Source organism: Saccopteryx leptura, chromosome X, assembly GCF_036850995.1.
Source record: "Saccopteryx leptura isolate mSacLep1 chromosome X, mSacLep1_pri_phased_curated, whole genome shotgun sequence".
In the NCBI taxonomy this organism is placed as follows: Eukaryota; Metazoa; Chordata; class Mammalia; order Chiroptera; family Emballonuridae; genus Saccopteryx; species Saccopteryx leptura.
Window position 1 is genome coordinate 42,549,790 of NC_089516.1, and position 19,815 is coordinate 42,569,604.

General features: G+C 37.5%; 1 pseudogene; it reads left to right on the forward strand.

The window, feature by feature from the left end:
• The first annotated feature begins 9,859 nt into the window (after positions 1-9,859).
• LOC136386318 (tubulin alpha-1A chain-like) lies at positions 9,860-19,013 on the forward strand (annotated as a pseudogene).
• Positions 19,014-19,815: the final 802 nt, after the last annotated feature.

Consider the following 19,815-nt stretch of genomic DNA (forward strand, 5'->3'; position numbering starts at 1 on the left):
GGATGAAGATTAACAGTAGCAAAGGACGATGAAGCGCAGAAATACTCATAAGAAAGGGTACTACAATGAATATAGTAGGTACCCTTTTCATTACTTAATGGTAACCACCCTTGAAAAAACCACCACAAAAACACTTGACTTAAAAAAGGTAGCAACAGAGGAAAGAAGTATGGAATACAAACAAACAAAAACAAATGATAGAAAAACAAAAGAGAAGAATCAAACAAGATACAAAACTAACAGAAAGCAATTTATAAAATGGCAATAGGGAACCCACAAGTGTCAATAATTACACTAAATGTAAATGGATTAAACTTACCAATAAAAAGACACAGAGTAGCAGAATGGATTAAAAAAGAAAATCCAACTGTATGCTGCCTACAAGAAACTCATCTAAGCAACAAGGATAAAAACAAATTCAAAGTGAAAGGCTGGAAAACAATACTCCAAGCAAACAACACCCAAAAAAAAGCAGGTGTAGCAATACTCATATCTGATAATGCTGACTACAAGACAGAAAAAGTACTCAGAGACAAAAATGGTCATTTCATAATGATTAAGGGGACACTGAATCAAGAAGACATAACAATCCTTAATATATATGCACCAAACCAAGGATCACCAAAATATATAAGACAGCTACTTATTGACCTTAAAACAAAAACTGACAAAAATACAATCATACTTGGAGACCTCAATACACTGCTGACGGCTCTAGATTGGTCATCCAAACAGAGAATCAATAAAGATATAGTGGCCTTAAACGAAATATTACAACACCTGGATATGATAGACATCTACAGGACACTTCATCCCAAAGCGACAGAGTATACATTTTTCTCTAGTGTACATGGAACATTCTCAAGAATTGACCATATGTTGGGCCACAAAGACAATATCAGCAAATTTAGAAAAATTGAAATTGTACCAAGCAAATTCTCTGATCATAAAGCCTTGAAACTAGAATTCAACTGTAAAAAAGAGGGGGAAAAACCCACAAAATTATGGAAACTAAACAACATATTTCTAAAAAATGAATGGGTCAAAGAAGAAATAAGCGCAGAGATCAAAAGATATATACAGACAAATGAAAATGAAAATACGACATATCAGAATCTCTGGGATGCAGCAAAAGCAGTAATGAGAGGAAAGTTGATATCACTTCAGGCCTATATGAACAAACAAGAGAGAGCCGAAGTAAACCACTTAACTTCACACCTTAAGGAGCTAGAAAAAGAAGAACAAAGACAACCCAAAACCAGCCGAAGAAAGGAGATAATAAAAATCAGAGCAGAAATAAATGAAATAGAGAACAGAAAAACTATAGAAAAAATCAATAAAACAAGGAGCTGGTTCTTTGAAAAGATCAACAAAATTGACAAACCCTTGGCAAGACTCACTAAGGAAAAAAGACACAGGACTCAAATAAATAAAATCCAAAATGAAAGAGGAGAAATCACCACAGACATCATAGATATACAAAGAATTATTGTAGAATACTATGAAAAACTATATGCCACCAAATACAACAATCTAGAAGAAATGGATAAATTCCTAGAACAATACAACCTTCCTAAACTGAGTCATGAAGAAGCAGAAAACCTAAACAGATCAATCAGCAGGGAGGAAATAGAAAAAACTATTAAAAACCTCCCCAAAAATAAAAGTCCAGGCCCAGACGGTTATACTAGTGAATTCTATCAAACATTCAAAGAAGACTTGGTTCCTATTCTACTCAAAGTCTTCCAAAAAATTGAAGAAGAAGCAATACTTCCAAACACATTTTATGAGGCCAACATAACCCTCATACCAAAACCAGGCAAGGATGGCACAAAGAAAGAAAACTACAGACCAATATCTCTAATGAATACAGATGCTAAAATACTAAACAAAATACTGGCAAATCGAATACAACAACATATTAAAAAAATAATACATCATGATCAAGTGGGATTCATCCCAGAATCTCAAGGATGGTTCAACATACGTAAAACGGTTAACGTAATACACCATATCAACAAAACAAAGAACAAAAACCACATGATCTTATCAATAGACGCAGAAAAGGCTTTCGATAAAATACAACACAATTTTATGTTTAAGACTCTCAACAAAATGGGTATAGAAGGAAAATATCTCAACATGATAAAGGCCATATATGATAAACCATCAGCCAACATCATATTAAATGGCGTAAAACTGAGGACTTTCCACCTTAAATCAGGAACAAGACAGGGTTGTCCACTCTCTCCACTCTTATTTAACGTGGTGCTAGAAGTTCTGGCCAGAGCAATCAGACAAGACAAAGAAATAAAAGGCATCCACATCAGAAAAGAAGAAGTAAAGGTATCACTTTTTGCTGATGATATGATCCTATACATCGAAAACCCAAAGGACTCCACAAAAAGATTACTCGAAACAATAAACCAATACAGTAAGGTCGCAGGATACAAAATCAACATACAAAAGTCCATAGCCTTTCTATATGCCAACAATGAAATATTAGAAAACGAACTCAAAAAAATAATCCCCTTCACGATTGCAACAAAAAAAATAAAATACCTAGGAATAAACATAACAAAGAATGTAAAGGACCTATATAATGAAAACTACAAGGCATTGCTAAGAGAAATAGAAAAAGACACAATGAGATGGAAAAATATTCCTTGTTCTTGGATAGGAAGAATAAATATAATTAAAATGGCCATATTACCCAAAGCAATATATAAATTTAATGCAATTCCCATCAAAATTCCTATGACATTTTTTAAAGAAATGGAACAAAAAATCATAAGATTTATATGGAACTATAAAAAACCCCGAATAGCTAAAGCAATCCTAAGGAAAAAGAATGAAGCTGGGGGCATTACAATACCTGACTTTAAACTATATTATAGAGCCACAATAATCAAAACTGTATGGTATTGGCAGAAAAATAGACACTCAGACCAATGGAACAGAATAGAAAGCCCAGAAATAAAACCACATATATATGGTCAAATAATCTTTGATAAGGGGGCCAACAACACACAATGGAGAAAAGAAAGCCTCTTCAACAAATGGTGTTGGGAAAACTGGAAAGCCACATGCAAAAGAATGAAACTCGACTACAGCCTGTCCCCGTGTACTAAAATTAATTCAAAATGGATCAAAGACCTAAATATAAGATCTGAAACAATAAAGTACATAGAAGAAGACATAGGTACTCAACTCATGGACCTGGGTTTTAAAGAACATTTTATGAACTTGACTCCAATGGCAAGAGAAGTGAAGGCAAAGATAAATGAATGGGACTACATCAGAATAAAAAGTTTTTGCTCAGCAAGAGAAACTGATATCAAAATAAACAGACAGCCAACTAAATGGGAACTGATATTTTCAAACAATAGCTCAGATAAGGGCCTAATATCCAAAATTTACAAAGAACTCATAAAACTCAACAACAAACAAACAAACAATCCAATAAAAAAAATGGGAAGAAGACATGAACAGACACTTCTCCCAGGAAGAAATACAAATGGCCAACAGATATATGAAAAGATGCTCAGCTTCATTAGTTATTAGAGAAATGCAAATCAAAACTACAATGAGATACCACCTCACCCCTGTTAGATTAGCTATTATCAACAAGACGGGTAATAGCAAATGTTGGAGAGGCTGTGGAGAAAAAGGAACCCTCATACACTGTTGGTGGGAATGTAAAGTAGTACAACCATTATGGAGGAAAGTATGGTGGTTCCTCAAAAAACTGAAAATAGAACTACCTTATGACCCAGCAATCCCTCTACTGGGTATATACCCCAAAACCTCAGAATCATTGATACGTAAAGACACATGTAGCCCCATGTTCATTGCAGCACTGTTCACAGTGGCCAAGACATGGAAACAACCAAAAAGCCCTTCAATAGAAGACTGGATAAAGAAGATGTGGCACATATACACTATGGAATACTACTCAGCCATAAGAAATGATGACATCAGATCATTTACAGCAAAATGGTGGGATCTTGATAACATTATACGGAGTGAAATAAGTAAATCAGAAAAAAACAAGAACTACATGATTCCATACATTGGTGGAACATAAAAACGAGACTAAGAGACATGGACAAGAGAGTGGTGGTTACCAGGGGTGGGGGGAGGGAGGACGCAGGAGGGAGGGAGGGAGAGTTAGGGGGAGGGGGAGGGGCACAGAGAAAACTAGACAGAGGATGACGGAGGACAATCTGACTCTGGGTGAGGGGTATGCAACATAATTTAATGACAAAATAACCTAGACATGTTTTCTTTGAATATATGTACCCTAAATTATTAATGTCATCCCATTAACATCAATAAAAATTTATTTAAAAAAAAAATAATAAATAAATAAATAAATAAATAAATTCTTCCAGGTCTCTAGCACAAATTTTTCCAATGAAGGTGGCTGCCTGAGGTATTTGTGATAGAAAATAGGAAAAGACATCTGGAGTTAGCAAAGATTATCATTATTTCTTACTATCTTTTTTCTTTTCCTGCTTTACCCTGAAGTCAGAGAGGTGGGTGTATGGCAGCCTAGGGGCACAGAAGTCACAAACTGTCTCCTCACCCTTGTCCTTGAATCTGACAAAAGCATAGTCAGTCTTCTGAGATACCCCATATTTCATTTCTTCAACTTCACTCTAGAGAAATGCACAATGACTGGTGCTAGAGCCTTAAAGTTCTCCTTAGTTTCCACTATTCACTGTCCAGGATGAATACCATGCCAATGAGGAAAGCCAGAACAAAACTCATGATGGGGTTTCTCCCTTTAAGGAAGTTTGTACTTATATAGATTACAGTTACCTATTTGTTTGCATAATTGAGCAGAAGCTACGGGAGAAGAAGTATGACACTTTCTAGTTCTGAACTGCAGAACCCCAACGTAAGGAGTGAAAGAATATTCTAGATCAAAGCAAGCTCCATAAAAACTCTGTTTCTTTATAGCAACAGACTTGCTGATTTTTCTTGATGAGGGTGGTCAAAATAAATATATCTCCTTATTCTCTTACTATCCAACTAACTTTTAAATTCTGTAGCCTGGTTTGTTTTTTAGGGGTTTTTTTTTTTTTTTTTGGACAAATTAGATAACTATGTCATCAATATTTCTCATGTCACCTTGGTAAAGAGTTTCAGTAATGTTTGTTAGTTGGTTTAAATGGATACCCAGTAGAGCAGACAGGAGCCTGGTCCAGACTGTATCTTCTAAAGGCACTTCTATTCAACACACCAATACATTACTACATGCCACTCAATGACTCAACTCAGGCCTTCCTGCATATTTGGGATTGAATGTATAATATCAAAACCACACAGAGTAGACTGGGACACCTCTGCTTACAGAAAAGCATACATTAGTTCAAGTGGACACTCTTTATCTTATCACAGATAGTAAATGAATCATATATTCAATCTATTCATTTCCAATCTGCAAGGCAGTATAAAAAATAGTTCATAATAAGTTGGAGAGTTTCCATGCTAAGTGTTTTCACAGCTTGAATTTATTACAAATTTATTTTTATTTGTTTTTAATTAAATTTATTAGAGTGACATTAGTTAATAAGATTATATATGTTTCAAGTGTACATTTCTTTTTTCCCACAATGTCCAGATATATATACACATTAGAAATTAAATTTAGTAGGGTAACATTGATCAATAAGAGTACATAAGTTTCAGGTACACATCTCTATAACATTTGAACTATTTATTGTGTCTGTGCCCAAGTATACATTTCTATGATACATGATCTGTATATTGCATGTATGCTCACCACCCAAAGTCAAATCTTTATACCTTAATTAAATCAATGTTGTGGCACCCACCCCCAGTAGAAATGATAACAATTGATTAGCTCAGAGGATTTCTGAAGGAATAGAAGTTTTTTCAAACCTACAGGCATAGGAAAGTGTTGACTGAAACCAAATCTGCAGCAACTATTGTGGGAAAGGAAAGAGGGAGAAGTAAGGAGGAGAGGAAGGGAGATAAGAACTTATAGAAGAGTGAGAATCAGTGTAACACTGGATAGCCAAGGAGATTCCAGGATGGTGACAGAGTAGACAGATGTTCCAACTGTCACGGGCAGTGTCTTACACTGGTCTGCACCGGGTTCCTGCCAGGGAGGCCCAGGGATGGCACATCCATGGACCAGCTACAGAAAACAGTGGTTCAGGACCTAACAACCCTTGCTACAGTGGAATCCTAAGAAATCCTCACACCTGGCCCAGCTGAGGTGAATTCTGCTGTGATCAGCACAAACACAGCAGCTCATGTGCATTGATTAGAGTGGAGTTTCACAGTTAGCTGGCATGGGTGCTGAATATCCTGCCCTGGTAGTGTAAATTCCACAGGGAGAAAGGAGAGATGTTTAGAGCATGGACATTTAATGTGTAGGTTCCTGTGAGCCTATTGTTGGATCTGGTCGAGGGGCTTAGCCACCTGGGGGGGTACCATCAGCCCCAGGAGAGGAATCTCTCACTCTTCCTCTTTGAAACTAAAGTCTCACCAACTGAAAGAAATTCTGCAGAAGGGACTGTCAGCAACACTCGGTCTGAACCTGATACTACCCTTTTGTAGAAAAATAAAACTTGAGTATCCAGCTGTGGCTGAGGGATAAAACTCTGGAGTATGGACCACATTCCCTGTACTGAGTTCCTGACCAAGAGACCCCTGAAGTAGTGGGTCACAGTAACATTGTATTCACAACCTCTGCTGCTCTAACCCACCAAGAGTGCAACTTATAGAGGGGTTGGTAAGGTGAGAATAATCTGTGCTCACACTAGAGTCTTTCTACAGAAGACTCTATAGGAAGACTAGGCAGCTGCAGGAGAAGGAACAGCTGAGAAGTGGAGAAGATCTTACAGAGATTGATGCCTTTATAGAGATGCTATCATCTCTAAGCAAATGAAGCTGATTCTTATACACAGGTTGGCCTCTCCTACACTACCCATGCACAGAAATGCAGACACAAACAGCAAAAAGTGCAGTAGCTGCAGACAAGTAGCCCACAGCAGATTAAAAACAATAGCTGATGCCAATCTAAGATCTAGAACCACACAACTGGTAACTGGTGGCAGACAGCACCAACCCTAGACTCAGCTAGCTACACAAGCAGCATGCCCAAAGGAGGAGTATATACACAGACAAAATGTGTAGACAAAGAAATGCAACCCAAAATAAACAAGAGAAATCCCCAGAAAAAGAACTAAATGAAATAGAAGTAACCAAACTACCAGATGCAGAGTTTAAAATAATGATTTTTAGGATACTCAAGGATCTGAGAGCAACAATGAATGGACATGATGAGCACCTAAATAAAGAGATAGCAAACATCAAAAAGGACATTGAAATCATAAAAAAAGAACCAGTTAGAAATGACAAATACAATATCAGAAATGAAGACTGCACTAGAAGGAATTAATAGCAGGCTGGATGAAGCAGAGGATCAAAACAGTGATTTAGAAGAAAAGATAAACATAACCACAGAACTAGAGTAGCAAAATTAAAAAAGGCTCAAAAATACTGATAAAACTCTACGAGACCTCTGTGACAACAGAAAGAGAAACAACATCTGCATCATAGGGGTTCCTGAAGGAGAAGAGAATGAACAAGAGATAGAGAACCTGTTTGAACAAATCATCACTGAAAATTTCCCTAAATTGATAAAGGAAAAAGTCACACAACTTCAAGAAGCACAGAGAGTCCCATTAAAGAGGAACCCAAGGAGGCTTACACCAAGACACATCATGATTAAAATGCTAAAGTTAAAAGACAAAGAAAGAATACTAAAAGCTACAAGAGAAAATCAGTTAATTACCTACAGAGGAACCCACATAAGGATGACATCTGACTTCTCAACAGAAACACTTCAGGCCAGAAGAGACTGGCAAGAAATATTCAAAGTGATGCAAAACAAGAACCTACAACCAAGACTACTTTATCCAGCCAGGCTATCATTTAAAATTGAAGAAGAAATAAAGTTTATCAGACAAAAAAAAAAAAAAAAAGACTCAAGGAATTCATTACAACCAACCCAGTACTGCAAGAAATGTTAAGGGGCCTGCGGTAAAAAGAGCAAAGGAAAAAAAAATCTTGAAAAAGAGAAATGTAGATTTAAAGAATAAAGTGACAATAAATAAGTACATGTTAGTAATAACCTAAAACGTAAATGGATTAAATACCCATATCAGAAGACACAGGGAAGGGCCCTGGCCAGTTGGCTCAGCGGTAGAGCGTCAGCGTAGCGTGCGGAGGACCCGGGTTCGATTCCCGGCCAGGGCACAAAGGATAAGTGCCCATTTGCTTCTCCATCACTCCGCAGCGCCTTCCTCTCTGTCTCTCTCTTCCCCTCCCGCAGCCGGGGCTCCATTGGAGCAAGGATGGCCCGGGCGCTGGGGATGGCTCTGTGGCCTCTGCCTCAGGTGCTAGAGTGGCTCTGGTCGCAACATGGCGATGCCCAGGATGGGCAGAATATCGCCCCCTGGTGGGCAGAGCGTCGCCCCATGGTGGGCGTGCTGGGTGGATCCCGGTTGGGCGCATGCGGGAGTCTGTCTGACTGTCTCTCCCTGTTTCCAGCTTCAGAGAAATGCAAAAAAAAAAAAAAAAAAAAAAAAAGAAGACACAGGGAAGCTGCATGGATAAGAAAAGACACGTACATATGCTGTCTACAAGAGACCCACGTCAGAAAAAAAAGATACATAAACTGAAAGTGAAGGGATGGAAAAAGTTTTTCATGTAAATGGAAATGAATAAACAAAACAAAAACGCTGGGGTAGCAATACTTATATCTGACAAAATAGCCTATAAAGCAAAGGCTATAATAAGGGATAAAGAAGGCCACTACATAAAGATAAAAGGAGCAATCCAATAGTAGAATGTAACCTTTGTAAATATTTATGTGCCTAAAATAGGAGCACCTAAATATATAAAGCAGATTTTGATGGAAATAAGGGTAAGATCAACAGCAATACTATAATAGTAGGGGATTTTAATACCCCACTAACATCAACGAATAGATCCTACAGACAGAAAATTAACAAAGAAACAGCCACTTTAAATGACACACTAGATCTACTGGATTTTTTTTTAGATCTACTGGATTTAATTGACACCTTCAGAACCTTTCATCCCAAAGCAGCAGAACATACAATATTTACAAGTGCTCATGGTATATTCTCTATGATGTTAGGACACAAAACAATTCTCAATAAATTTAAAAAGATTGAAATCATATCAAGCATCTTCTCTGATCACAGTGGCATGAAATTAGAAATCAATTATAATAGAAAAATTGAAAAATATTCAAACACTTGGATGCTAACTAACATGTTATTAAATAATGAATAGGTTAACAATGAGATCAAGGAAGAAATCAAAAATATCCTTGAAACAAAAATGAATATACAACAATTCAAAATTTATGGGACACAGCAAAAGCAATCCTGAGAGGGAAGTTCATAGCATTACAGGCATACCTAAAGAAGCAAGACAAAGCTCAAATAAACAACTTAACCCTGCATCTAAAAGAACTAGAAAAAAGGACAACAAATAAAGCCCAGAGGAAGTAGAAGGAAGGAAATAATAAAGATCAGCATGGAAATAAATGAAATACAGGCTAAAAAAATACAGAAGATCAATGAAACCAAGAGCTGGTTCTTAGAAAAGGTAAATAAGATTGAAAAACCTTTAACCAGACTCAGCAGGAGAAAAAAAAGAGAGAACTCAAATAAATAAAATTAGAAATAAAAGTGGAGAAGTACCAACTGACACCACAGAAGTAAAAAGAATTGTAAGAAAATACTAGGAAGAGCTATATGCCAAAAAATTGGACAACCTAGGTGAAATGTATGAATTCCTAGAAACATCCAATCTTGCAAAACTCAATGTGGAAGAATCAGAAAATCTAGACAGATTGATTACAACCAATGAAATTGAAATAGTTATCAAAAAATCCTCAGCAAATGAAAGTCCTGGACTGAATGACTTCACAGGCAAATTTTACCAAATATTCAAAGAACTAACACCTATCCTACTCAAGCTATTTCCAAAAATTTAAGATGAGGTAATATATCCAAGCTCCTTTTTTGAGGCAAACATAATCTTTTTTCCAAAATGAGGTAAAGACACTAGAAAGAAAGAGAATTATAGACCAACATACCTGATGAACCATGATACTAAAATTCTCAACAAAATCTTAGCAAACCAGATCCAGCAATACATTAAAAAAGTCATAAATCATGATCAAGTGGGATTTATTCTGGGGAAGCAAGTCTGGTACAATATTTGCAAATCAATCAATGTGATTCATCACATAAACAAAAGCAAGAATAAAAATCACATGATTATATCAATAGATGCAGAAGCATTTCATAAAATTCAGCACCCATTTATGATCAAAACTCTCAGCAAAGTGGGAATACAGGGAACATACCTCAACATGATAAAGGCCATCTATGATAAACCCACAGCCAACATCATACTCAATGGGCAAAAATTAAAAGCAATTGTCTTAAGATTAGGAACAAGACAGGGGTGCCCCCCTTTCACCACTCTTCTCCAACATAGTTCTGGAAGTCCTAGCCACAGCAATCAGAAAAGAAGAAGAAATAAAAGGCATCCAAATTGGAAAAGAAGAGCTAAAACTATCATTATTTCCTGATGACATGGTACTGTACATAGAAAACCCTAAAGTTTTGTAAAAAAAAAAAAAAAAAAAAGAAAGAAAGAAAGAAAGAAAAAACTACTAGACCTGATAAATGAATTTGGCAAGGTGGTAGGATATAAAATTAATATTCAGAAATCAGTGGCATTTTTATACATTGACAATAAACTGTCTGAAAGAGAAAATAAGGAAATAATCCCCTACACTACTGCAACAACAACAAAAAAAATAAAGTACCTAGGAGTGAATTTAACCAAGAAGGTAAAAGACTTGTACTCAGAGATGTATAAGACATTGAAAAAAGAAATCAAAGAAGATACAAACAAGTGGAAGCATATACCATGTTCATGGATATAAAGAATGAACATCATTAAAATGTCTATATTACCCAAAGCAATTTATAAATTCAATGCAATTCCTATTAAATTACCAATGCCATAACCTCAAAGATATAGAACAAATATTTCAAAAATTTATATGGAACCAAAAAAGAACACAAATAGCCTCAGCAATGTTGAAAATGAAGAATAAAGTAGGAGGGATCACACTTCCTGATATCAAGTTATACTACAAGGCCATTTTACTCAAAACAGCTTGGTACTGGCATAAGAACAGGCATACAGATCAATGGAACACAACAGAGAACCCAGAAATAAACACACAACTTTATAGTAAATTGATACTTGACAAAGGATGTAAAAGCATACAGGGGAGTAAGGACAGTCTCTTTAACAAATGGTGTTGGGAAAATTGGACAGTTACATGCAAAAAATGAAACTAGATAACCAACTTACACCATTCACAAAAATAAACTCAAAATGGATAAAAGACTTAAATGTAAGTCACAAAACCATAAACATCTTAGAAGAAAACATAGGCAGTTTTCTCTCTGATATCTTTTGTAGCAATATTTTTGCTGATTTATCTCCAAGAGCGGGTGGAATAAAGGACAAAATAAACAAATGCGACTATATCAACCTAAAAAAACTTTTGCACAGCTAAAGACACCATTAACAAAATAAAAAGACAACTCATACAATGGGAGAACATATTCATTGACATTGATAAGTCTGAGAAGGGGTTAATAACCAAAATTTATAAAGACCTTCTAAAACTCAACACCAGGAAGGTAAACAATCCAATTTAAAAATAGGCAAAAAAACTGAATAGACACTTCTCCAAAGAGGACATACAGATAGCCAATAGGCATTTAAAAAATGTCCACTTTTATGTCCCACCTACGTATGGAATAATGCAGTTCCTGGTTTTTTCTGATTTACTTATTTCACTTCGTATAATGTTATCAAGATCCCACCATTTTGCTGTAAATGATCCGATGTCATCATTTCTTATGGCTGAGTAGTATTCCATAGTGTATATGTGCCACATCTTCTTTATCCAGTCATCTATTTAAGAGACATTGATAAGAGTGTGGTGGTTATGGGGGAGAGGGGGGAGAGGGAAAGGAATAGGGGAGGGGGAGGGGCACAAAGAAAACTAGATAGAAGGTGACAGAGGACAATCTGACTTTGGGTGATGGGTATGCAACATAATTGAACGACAAGATAACCTGGACATGTTATCTTTGAATATATGTATCCTGATTTATTGATGTCACCCCATTAAAAAAATAAAATTATAATAAAAAAAATGTCCAATCTCATTAATCATCAAAGAAATGTAAGTTAGAATCACAATAAGATACCACTTCACACCTGTCAGAATGACACTCGTTAAGAAATCAACACACAATAAGTGCTGGCGAGGGTGTGGAGAAAAGGGAACCCTCCTGCACTGCTGGTGAGAATGCAGACTTGTGCAGCCACTGTGGAAAAACAGTATGGTGTTTCCTCAAAAAATTAAAAATGGAACTTCCTTTTGACCCAGCTATCCAACTTTTAAGAATTTATCCTAAGAATACCATATCACTGATTCAAAAGAAGACATGCATGTTTATGGCAGCATTGTTTACAACAGCCAAGATCTGGAAACAGGCCAAGTGTCTGTCAGTGGACAAGTGGATTAAAAAGATGTGGTACATATACACACAGCTGTGAAAAGAAAGAAAATCTTACCTTTTGCAATGGCATGAATGGACCTGGAGATTATTATACTAAGTGAAATAAGCCAGGCAGAGAAAGACAAATATCATATTATCTCACTTATATGTGGAATCTAATGAACAAAGTGAACTGAGGAACAGAATAAAGGCAGAGGTGGGGTCTCAGGGACCAGAGGGACAGCTGTCAGAGGGAAGGGGCATGAGGGGGTGGTATCAGAGAAGTTGAAGTAATTATTGAAATTATATACACATAGCATATAAATACAGATAACAGGACAGCATATCCCAGAGTAAAGGGGGGAGGGAGTTAGGGGGAGGTGTCAAAGGAGGTATAATTGGGAATGAAGGGGTGGGATGAGGGAGTTATATATTGAGTGGGACACTTGAATCCATGTTAACACAATAAATTAAAATTAATAAAAATTTAAAAAATACTAAATAACCAAGACCAGAAAGAAGGTGAAGAATGCAAAATCTGCTAATCAATCCCCATAGTACAGAGCTAAAATATCTGGAAGGATTTTCTCCCCTCTGGGAAATAACCAAATCAGTGAGCATATTAAGGACCTCACTGAGCAGAACTGTGGCTATAGCTACTGAAACTACAGCGTAAGGAGAGAAAATACAAACCACTGGATTTGGGAATGATTAGGGGGTCTGGGGTGGATGAGGATAAAAAGTAGAGGGAAAATACAACAATTTGTAAGGGAATAGAAGAAAAACATTAAAGGTGGGATGCAGATATTGACATCTTTTCTGCTGTTCTATGTCAGTCTCACAAGTGAAGAAAAAACTGCACAATCCTCAAGGTGAAAGGAAGACACATACAGAATCATTGAGGGAAAGAGAAAACATCAGTAAACCATTGAAATGATAATTTTTTGTTAGGATTAGATACCCAGTGATATAAGTAAATATTCACACAGAGACTGTAAGGTAGGAATATTAATAATTTATACATTGGTATGCTTCCCATGGATCTACTTGCTATAATTCAAATATGAGGCATGACAGAATTTAATGTAAGTTTGAGGTCCCAGGGACAGCAACATATTATGTGGTTAGAAATAAAGCTACAAACGAAAGAACTAGAGAAATGTTAGAACTAAGGAATCAGCTAATTGAATCCTCCCCTTGGCATATAAAGACACTGGCTCATAAAGGAGAAACATTTGCCCAGTGAATTACTGTGGGGTCTGGGCCTTTAGTCCAGGGACTCATGTTCATTCCCATTTAATCACTAGTACCTTCTTCATGAGCCCAAAACTGAGAATAGAGGCAAAAGACACTAGAACTAAATGTAATCCTCCACCTGCTCCCCATCTCCAGAAAGTGGGAAATGGATAGATCCTGAAATAGGTGATTAAAACAGAGAGAGAGAGAGAGAGAGAGAGAGAGAGAGAGAGAGAGGTATGCCTGATGCCTGGAAGAAAGGCTGGGCCATCACAACAAGAGAAAAAATGGGCTCTTCATCTCATTATCTGAATTAATTAAATGGAAAAAGCATCAAATAACATGCAGCCGAAATGATGTTCTAGCATCATCTCCAAATTGGAAAATAATTTTTGAGATGCTTCTGTGTATTTCATACTATGAGCCTGTGAAAGAAATGAGGCATGATACTTCATTTGCTCTCTCAAAGGAGATTTCCTTGTGGATGGGAAAAACAGCTCCAGCAAAGTGAATTTGACTACCAAAAGGCTTAGATTTTCCATGTCAGTTCTCATTTAAAATATTCAGTTCCGTGATCCCCTTTGTATATTCATAGTTGCAAAACAGTATCTTAAACTTAACCACTTGATTTAGAAATTTTGATCACTCATTCACTCAACATATATTTACTGGATTCTGCTATGCAGCAAGTACAGTATTGTACAATGCACTGGGGATACAATTATAAACAAGACATAGTCCTGGTTTCATGGAACTCAGAATCTGGTGGGAGACAAAGACAACTAACACACAATTAGAGTCATGGGAAAAGGGATTTCATGGAGTAAAACTTAGTATGTTATACAAACTTAGCAGAGGGGACATATTTATGCTTCCTGGAGTCTGAAGAGACTTCTGAGGAGGTGATGGCTAAGGTAAGGACTGAAGGGTGCCATAGCCAACAGTATCAATGACCTTTCTATACTGCTCACAAAAATTAGGAGACAGCCTGACCACGCGGTGGCGCAGTGGGTAGAGCATCGGACTGGTATGCGGAGGACCCAGGTTCGAGACCCTGAGGTCGCCAGCTTGAGCGCAGGCTCATATGGTTTGAGCAAAAGCTCACCAGCTTGGACCCAAGGTCGCTGACTTGAGCAAGGGGTTACTCGGTCTGCTGTAGCCCCACAGTCAAGGCACATATGAGAGGCAATCAATGAACAACTAAAGTGTCGCAACGAAAAACTGATGATTGATGCTTCTCATCTCTCTCCGTTCCTGTTTGTCCATCCCTATCTGTCCCTCTCTCTGGCTCTCTCTCTGTCTCTGTAAAAAAAAAAATTAGGGGACATTTTATAGCTTCAAATTCATTTTGAAATATCTCCTAATTTTTGTGAGCAGTATAATTATTGTTGCTTCCAAAGAATTCATCTTCTAAAAATTCTCCTCTTCTATGGTTTCTATCTCCAACAGGTGTGCAATACCATGTAAAACAGCTCCTGGTCATTCTTCTACATTCATTAAAGAATTTAGTTTAGAACCCACTCCTAATCTCTCCCTTTCTCATGAGAGCTTCACTGTCATCCTTGAGGGACGTCAATAGTCATTAATCCATTTAGTCCCACCGTCCTACAGCTTCTTGTTCTCTAATTCTGGTGAGCTTCTTTTTCTGCCTGAACTATTACCACACCCTGGACTTTGTTGGCACTTGGAACTGCTCCAATTCTGAAACCTTGAACTTGACTATCTTACTGTCTGATCACACCTTCTTATCCTTCTAACTCTCTTATTCCCCTACTTCTACAACATTAATTCTTTGATCTTATTGAGACTTTAAATTACTTCCTTTAACAATCATAAAATTCTTGTACAATAACTTCACCTCATAACTGTCCTCACTCTGCTATTCTCTTTCCATCTTGTCTCTTCCTAATAATCAAACTTTTACACGGGTCATCTGCCCTTTCCTCACCAGGCTGAGTACTATATAACTGGAGAAAAATTACACAATTGTGTAGATAAGTACCACTATAATCTTGATCTTTAACCACAGCTTGACCTTTAAGCAAGCAGCTAATCCTCCTAGGGTGACCCAAATCGGGTTATTTTTTCAATCCCCTCTGTTGCTATTTGAAACTTTCACCAAGCACTTCAAATATCCTACTCACCATTCAGTAAATGACCTTGCCTCCTATTACACAAAGAAAGCAGAGGTCAGCAGGACAGGTACTTTTCCAACTTTATTCCTGTACCTAGAAACTTATCTGGACCTGCCACTACCTTAATTTGGTCCTTCATGCCTCAGAGGAAAACAGGTGCATCCTTTTAACCACGATTTCTTCCTCCACCTGTGTTGTTAATTGCACACCCTTTGGTTCCTTAAGAACCCTGCTCCATTATATTTTCCCTTTCCTGTACCCTCAACATATCCCCCGCTACTGAAACAACCCTTCTGAATGTCCATAATGACTACTTGGACACATCATTTTTTTCAAAAATTGGTTTAACTTATTTTAATTTAATTACAAATTAAATTTAAAGGGGTGACATTGATCAATAAGCGTACATAGGTTTCAGGTAAATGTTTGTATAGCAATTGAACTGTTGCTTATGTTGTGTACCTATTACCCAAAGTAAAATCTTTTACTGTCACTCTATATTTGTCCCTCTTTACTCTCTTCCCCCATGCCATGCCCTGCATCCAGTTCTCCCAGTAACCACTTCACTTTTACCTATGTCCATGAGTCTCAGTTTTATATCCCAGCTATGTGTGAAATCATACAGTTCTTAGCTTTCTCTGATTTACTTTTTTCACTCAGTATAATGTTCTCAAGGTCCATCCATGTTGTCGTAAATGTCACTAAGTCATCATTTCTTATGGCTGAGCATTATTCCATGGTATATATGTACCACATCTTTTTTTATCCAATCCTCTATTGAGGGGCACTGGTTAGTTTCATGTCTTGGCCACTGTGAATAATGCTGTGATGAACATGGGGATGCATGTGTCTCTGCATACCAATGTTTTTGAGTTTTGGGGGTAGATACCCAGTAGGGGGATTGCTGGGTCATATGGTAGTTTTTTTTCTTAATTTTTTGAGAAACCACCTTCCTTTCTTCCATGATGGTTGTACTAATTTGCATTTCCACCAGCAGTGAATGAGGGTTGCTTTTTCTCCACAGCCTCTCCAACACTTGTTACTATCTGTTTTGTTAATAATAGCCAATCTAACAGATTTATAACTTTACTCTATAACTTTATCATAATTAACATACAGATCTAAATAGCAAGCTCAGATTTTTTTTGTCAACTTCCCATCCATATATCTAATTGCTTACAGGACATAAACACTTGTATACCTCTCAAGTATTGCAAGCTTAACATGTCAACAATTAAACTCATCATGTTTCATCTCAAACCTGATGTTTTCTTGGAAAGGTAGTGGTTATGTATGTGTCCCCTGAAGCCTAGATTCAAATTCAAGTTCAGTTTATCACTACCTACATAACTATGGGCAAGATCTTTAAATTTTTAGTGCCCTGGCTTCATCATATGTAAAGTGAAGTAGCAGCTATTTTATAGACTGAAGGGTGGATTATGACTTAAAACTCTTTTTTTTTATTTAGAAAGTTAAACTTAACAGGGTGACATTGATCAACAAGAGTACATAGCGACTGTTCAAATGATGTGAAGATGTTTACCTAAAACTCTGAAGATGAGGTTCTTTTGTATTACCACTTGAGTCATGCTGTAAGAAACAACAACCTCTCCACTTCCTCTCCACTATCCACTTGGTAACTGCAAAGCAGCAACCATGAGTGAGTTCATCTACACCCACATTGGCCAGGCTGGTTTCCAGACCAGTACTGCCTTTGGGGAGCTCTACTGCCTGAAACACAGCATGTAGCCATCAGAATAGGAGATGACTCCTTCAACACCTTCTTCAGTGAGGCAGGTACTGGCAAGCATGTGCCTAGAGCAGTGTTTGAAGATTTGGAACTCACAGTCATTGGTGAAGTTTGCACTGCTATCTATTTCCAGCTCTTCCACCCTGAGCAGCTCATCACAGGCAAGGAAGATGTTCTCAATAATTATGCTTGTGGACACTACACCATTGGCAAGGAGATCATTAACCTCATCTTGGACCAAATTTAGAAACTAGGTGACCAGTGCCAAGTCTTCAGGGCTTCTTGGTTTTTCACAGCTTTTGTAGGGGAACTAGTTCTGGGTTCACCTACCTGCTGAAGAAATGTCTCTCTGTTGATTATGGCAAGAAGTCCAAGCTGGAGTTCTCTATCCAGTGTCTCTGGGTTCCACAGCTGTAGTTGAGCCTTACAACTTCATCTCCACCACTCACACTACCCTTGCGCACTCTGATTGTGCCTTCATGGTTGACAACAAGGCTATCTATCAATCTGTCATAGAAACCTCAGTATTGAGCTCCTTAACTTGACTAGGTTGATAGTTCAAACTGTGTCCTCCATCACTGTTTCCCTCAGGTCTGATGAAGCGCTAAATATTGATCTGATTGAATTCCAGACTAACCTGCTGCCCTATCCCCACAGGTACTTCCCTCTGGCCACATATGCCCCTGTCATCTCTTCTGAGAAAGCCTGCGTGAACAGCTTTCAGTGGCAAGAGATCACCAATGTATGCTTTGAGCCAGTCAACCAGTTTGTGAAATATGACCCTTGCCACAGTAAGTACATGGCTTTCTACCTGTTGTACCATGGTAATGTGGTTCTCAAAGATGTCTATGCTCATTGCCAGCATCAAGACCAAACATACCATCTAGTTTGTGGGGTTGTGCCTCACTGGCTTCCAAGTTAGCATTAATTACTAGCTTTCCACTGTGGAACCTGGTAGAGATTTGGCCAAAGTACAGCAACCTGTGTGCATTCTGAGTAACACCACAGCCGTTGCTGAGGCCTGGGTTCATCTGCACCACAAGTTTGGCCTCATGTATGCGAAAGTGCTTTGTTCACTGGTACGTGGATGAGGACATGGAGAAAATAGAGTTTTTTGAGGCCCATGAGGACATGGTTGACCTTGAGAGGGATTATGAGGAGGTTAGTGTGAATTTTGTGGAAGGAGAGGGTGAGAAAGAAGGAGAGGAACAATAAAATTAAAATCACAACAGTGCTAAAAAATATGGACACAGAAAACAGTGTAGTGATTGTGGGGGGAGGGAGAGGAGTGTATGGGGTGGTACATGGTGAGGGATGAAGACTTGACTTGGGGGGGTGAGCACATAATATGGTGTACAGAGATGTGTTGTAGAATTGAACACCTGAAACCTGTACAATTATATTAACCAGTGTCACCTCAATAAATTCTATTTAAAATATCACAGTGGTGCTGCTTTTATAGGGAAGCTTATTCTGTTTAAAACATTGCAAAGTTGTGGTTTGTTAATCTGTATGTAGCAGTGTATAATCTCATATACAATTATGGCCTATGCTGTAAAACACAACACCTTGTAACAGACTTAACCTGTCTATTTCTCTAACGGGTTTGAATAAAGTATTCCCTGTCTTAAAAATAAAATTCTTCAGTCTTTCTCCTTCTTTCAGGATCCAGTGCAAACCCATTGCCATGACAAACAAGACTTAGCTCCATGTTTGACAATTTTCCTGTCATTTCCTCCTTTACCACTGCTAATACACAGTCTATATTCTACCCTACTAAACTTGCAGTTTTTAAAATGTAGCATGTTCATCCTGTCCTTAATACCTGAAAGGTTTTTACCTGCTCTATTAAAATAACTCCTCTCATCTTTTAAGAAGCTGGTTCAGCCTTCAAGCTTAAGCTGCTAAAGAGCCTTCTTTGATTTAACACTGACGTAACCTTTGCCATGCCCCAAGAACTGTTCTCAAAATCTCTCTACATTCATTAACTCATTTTATTTTTTCAATTCCATGTACG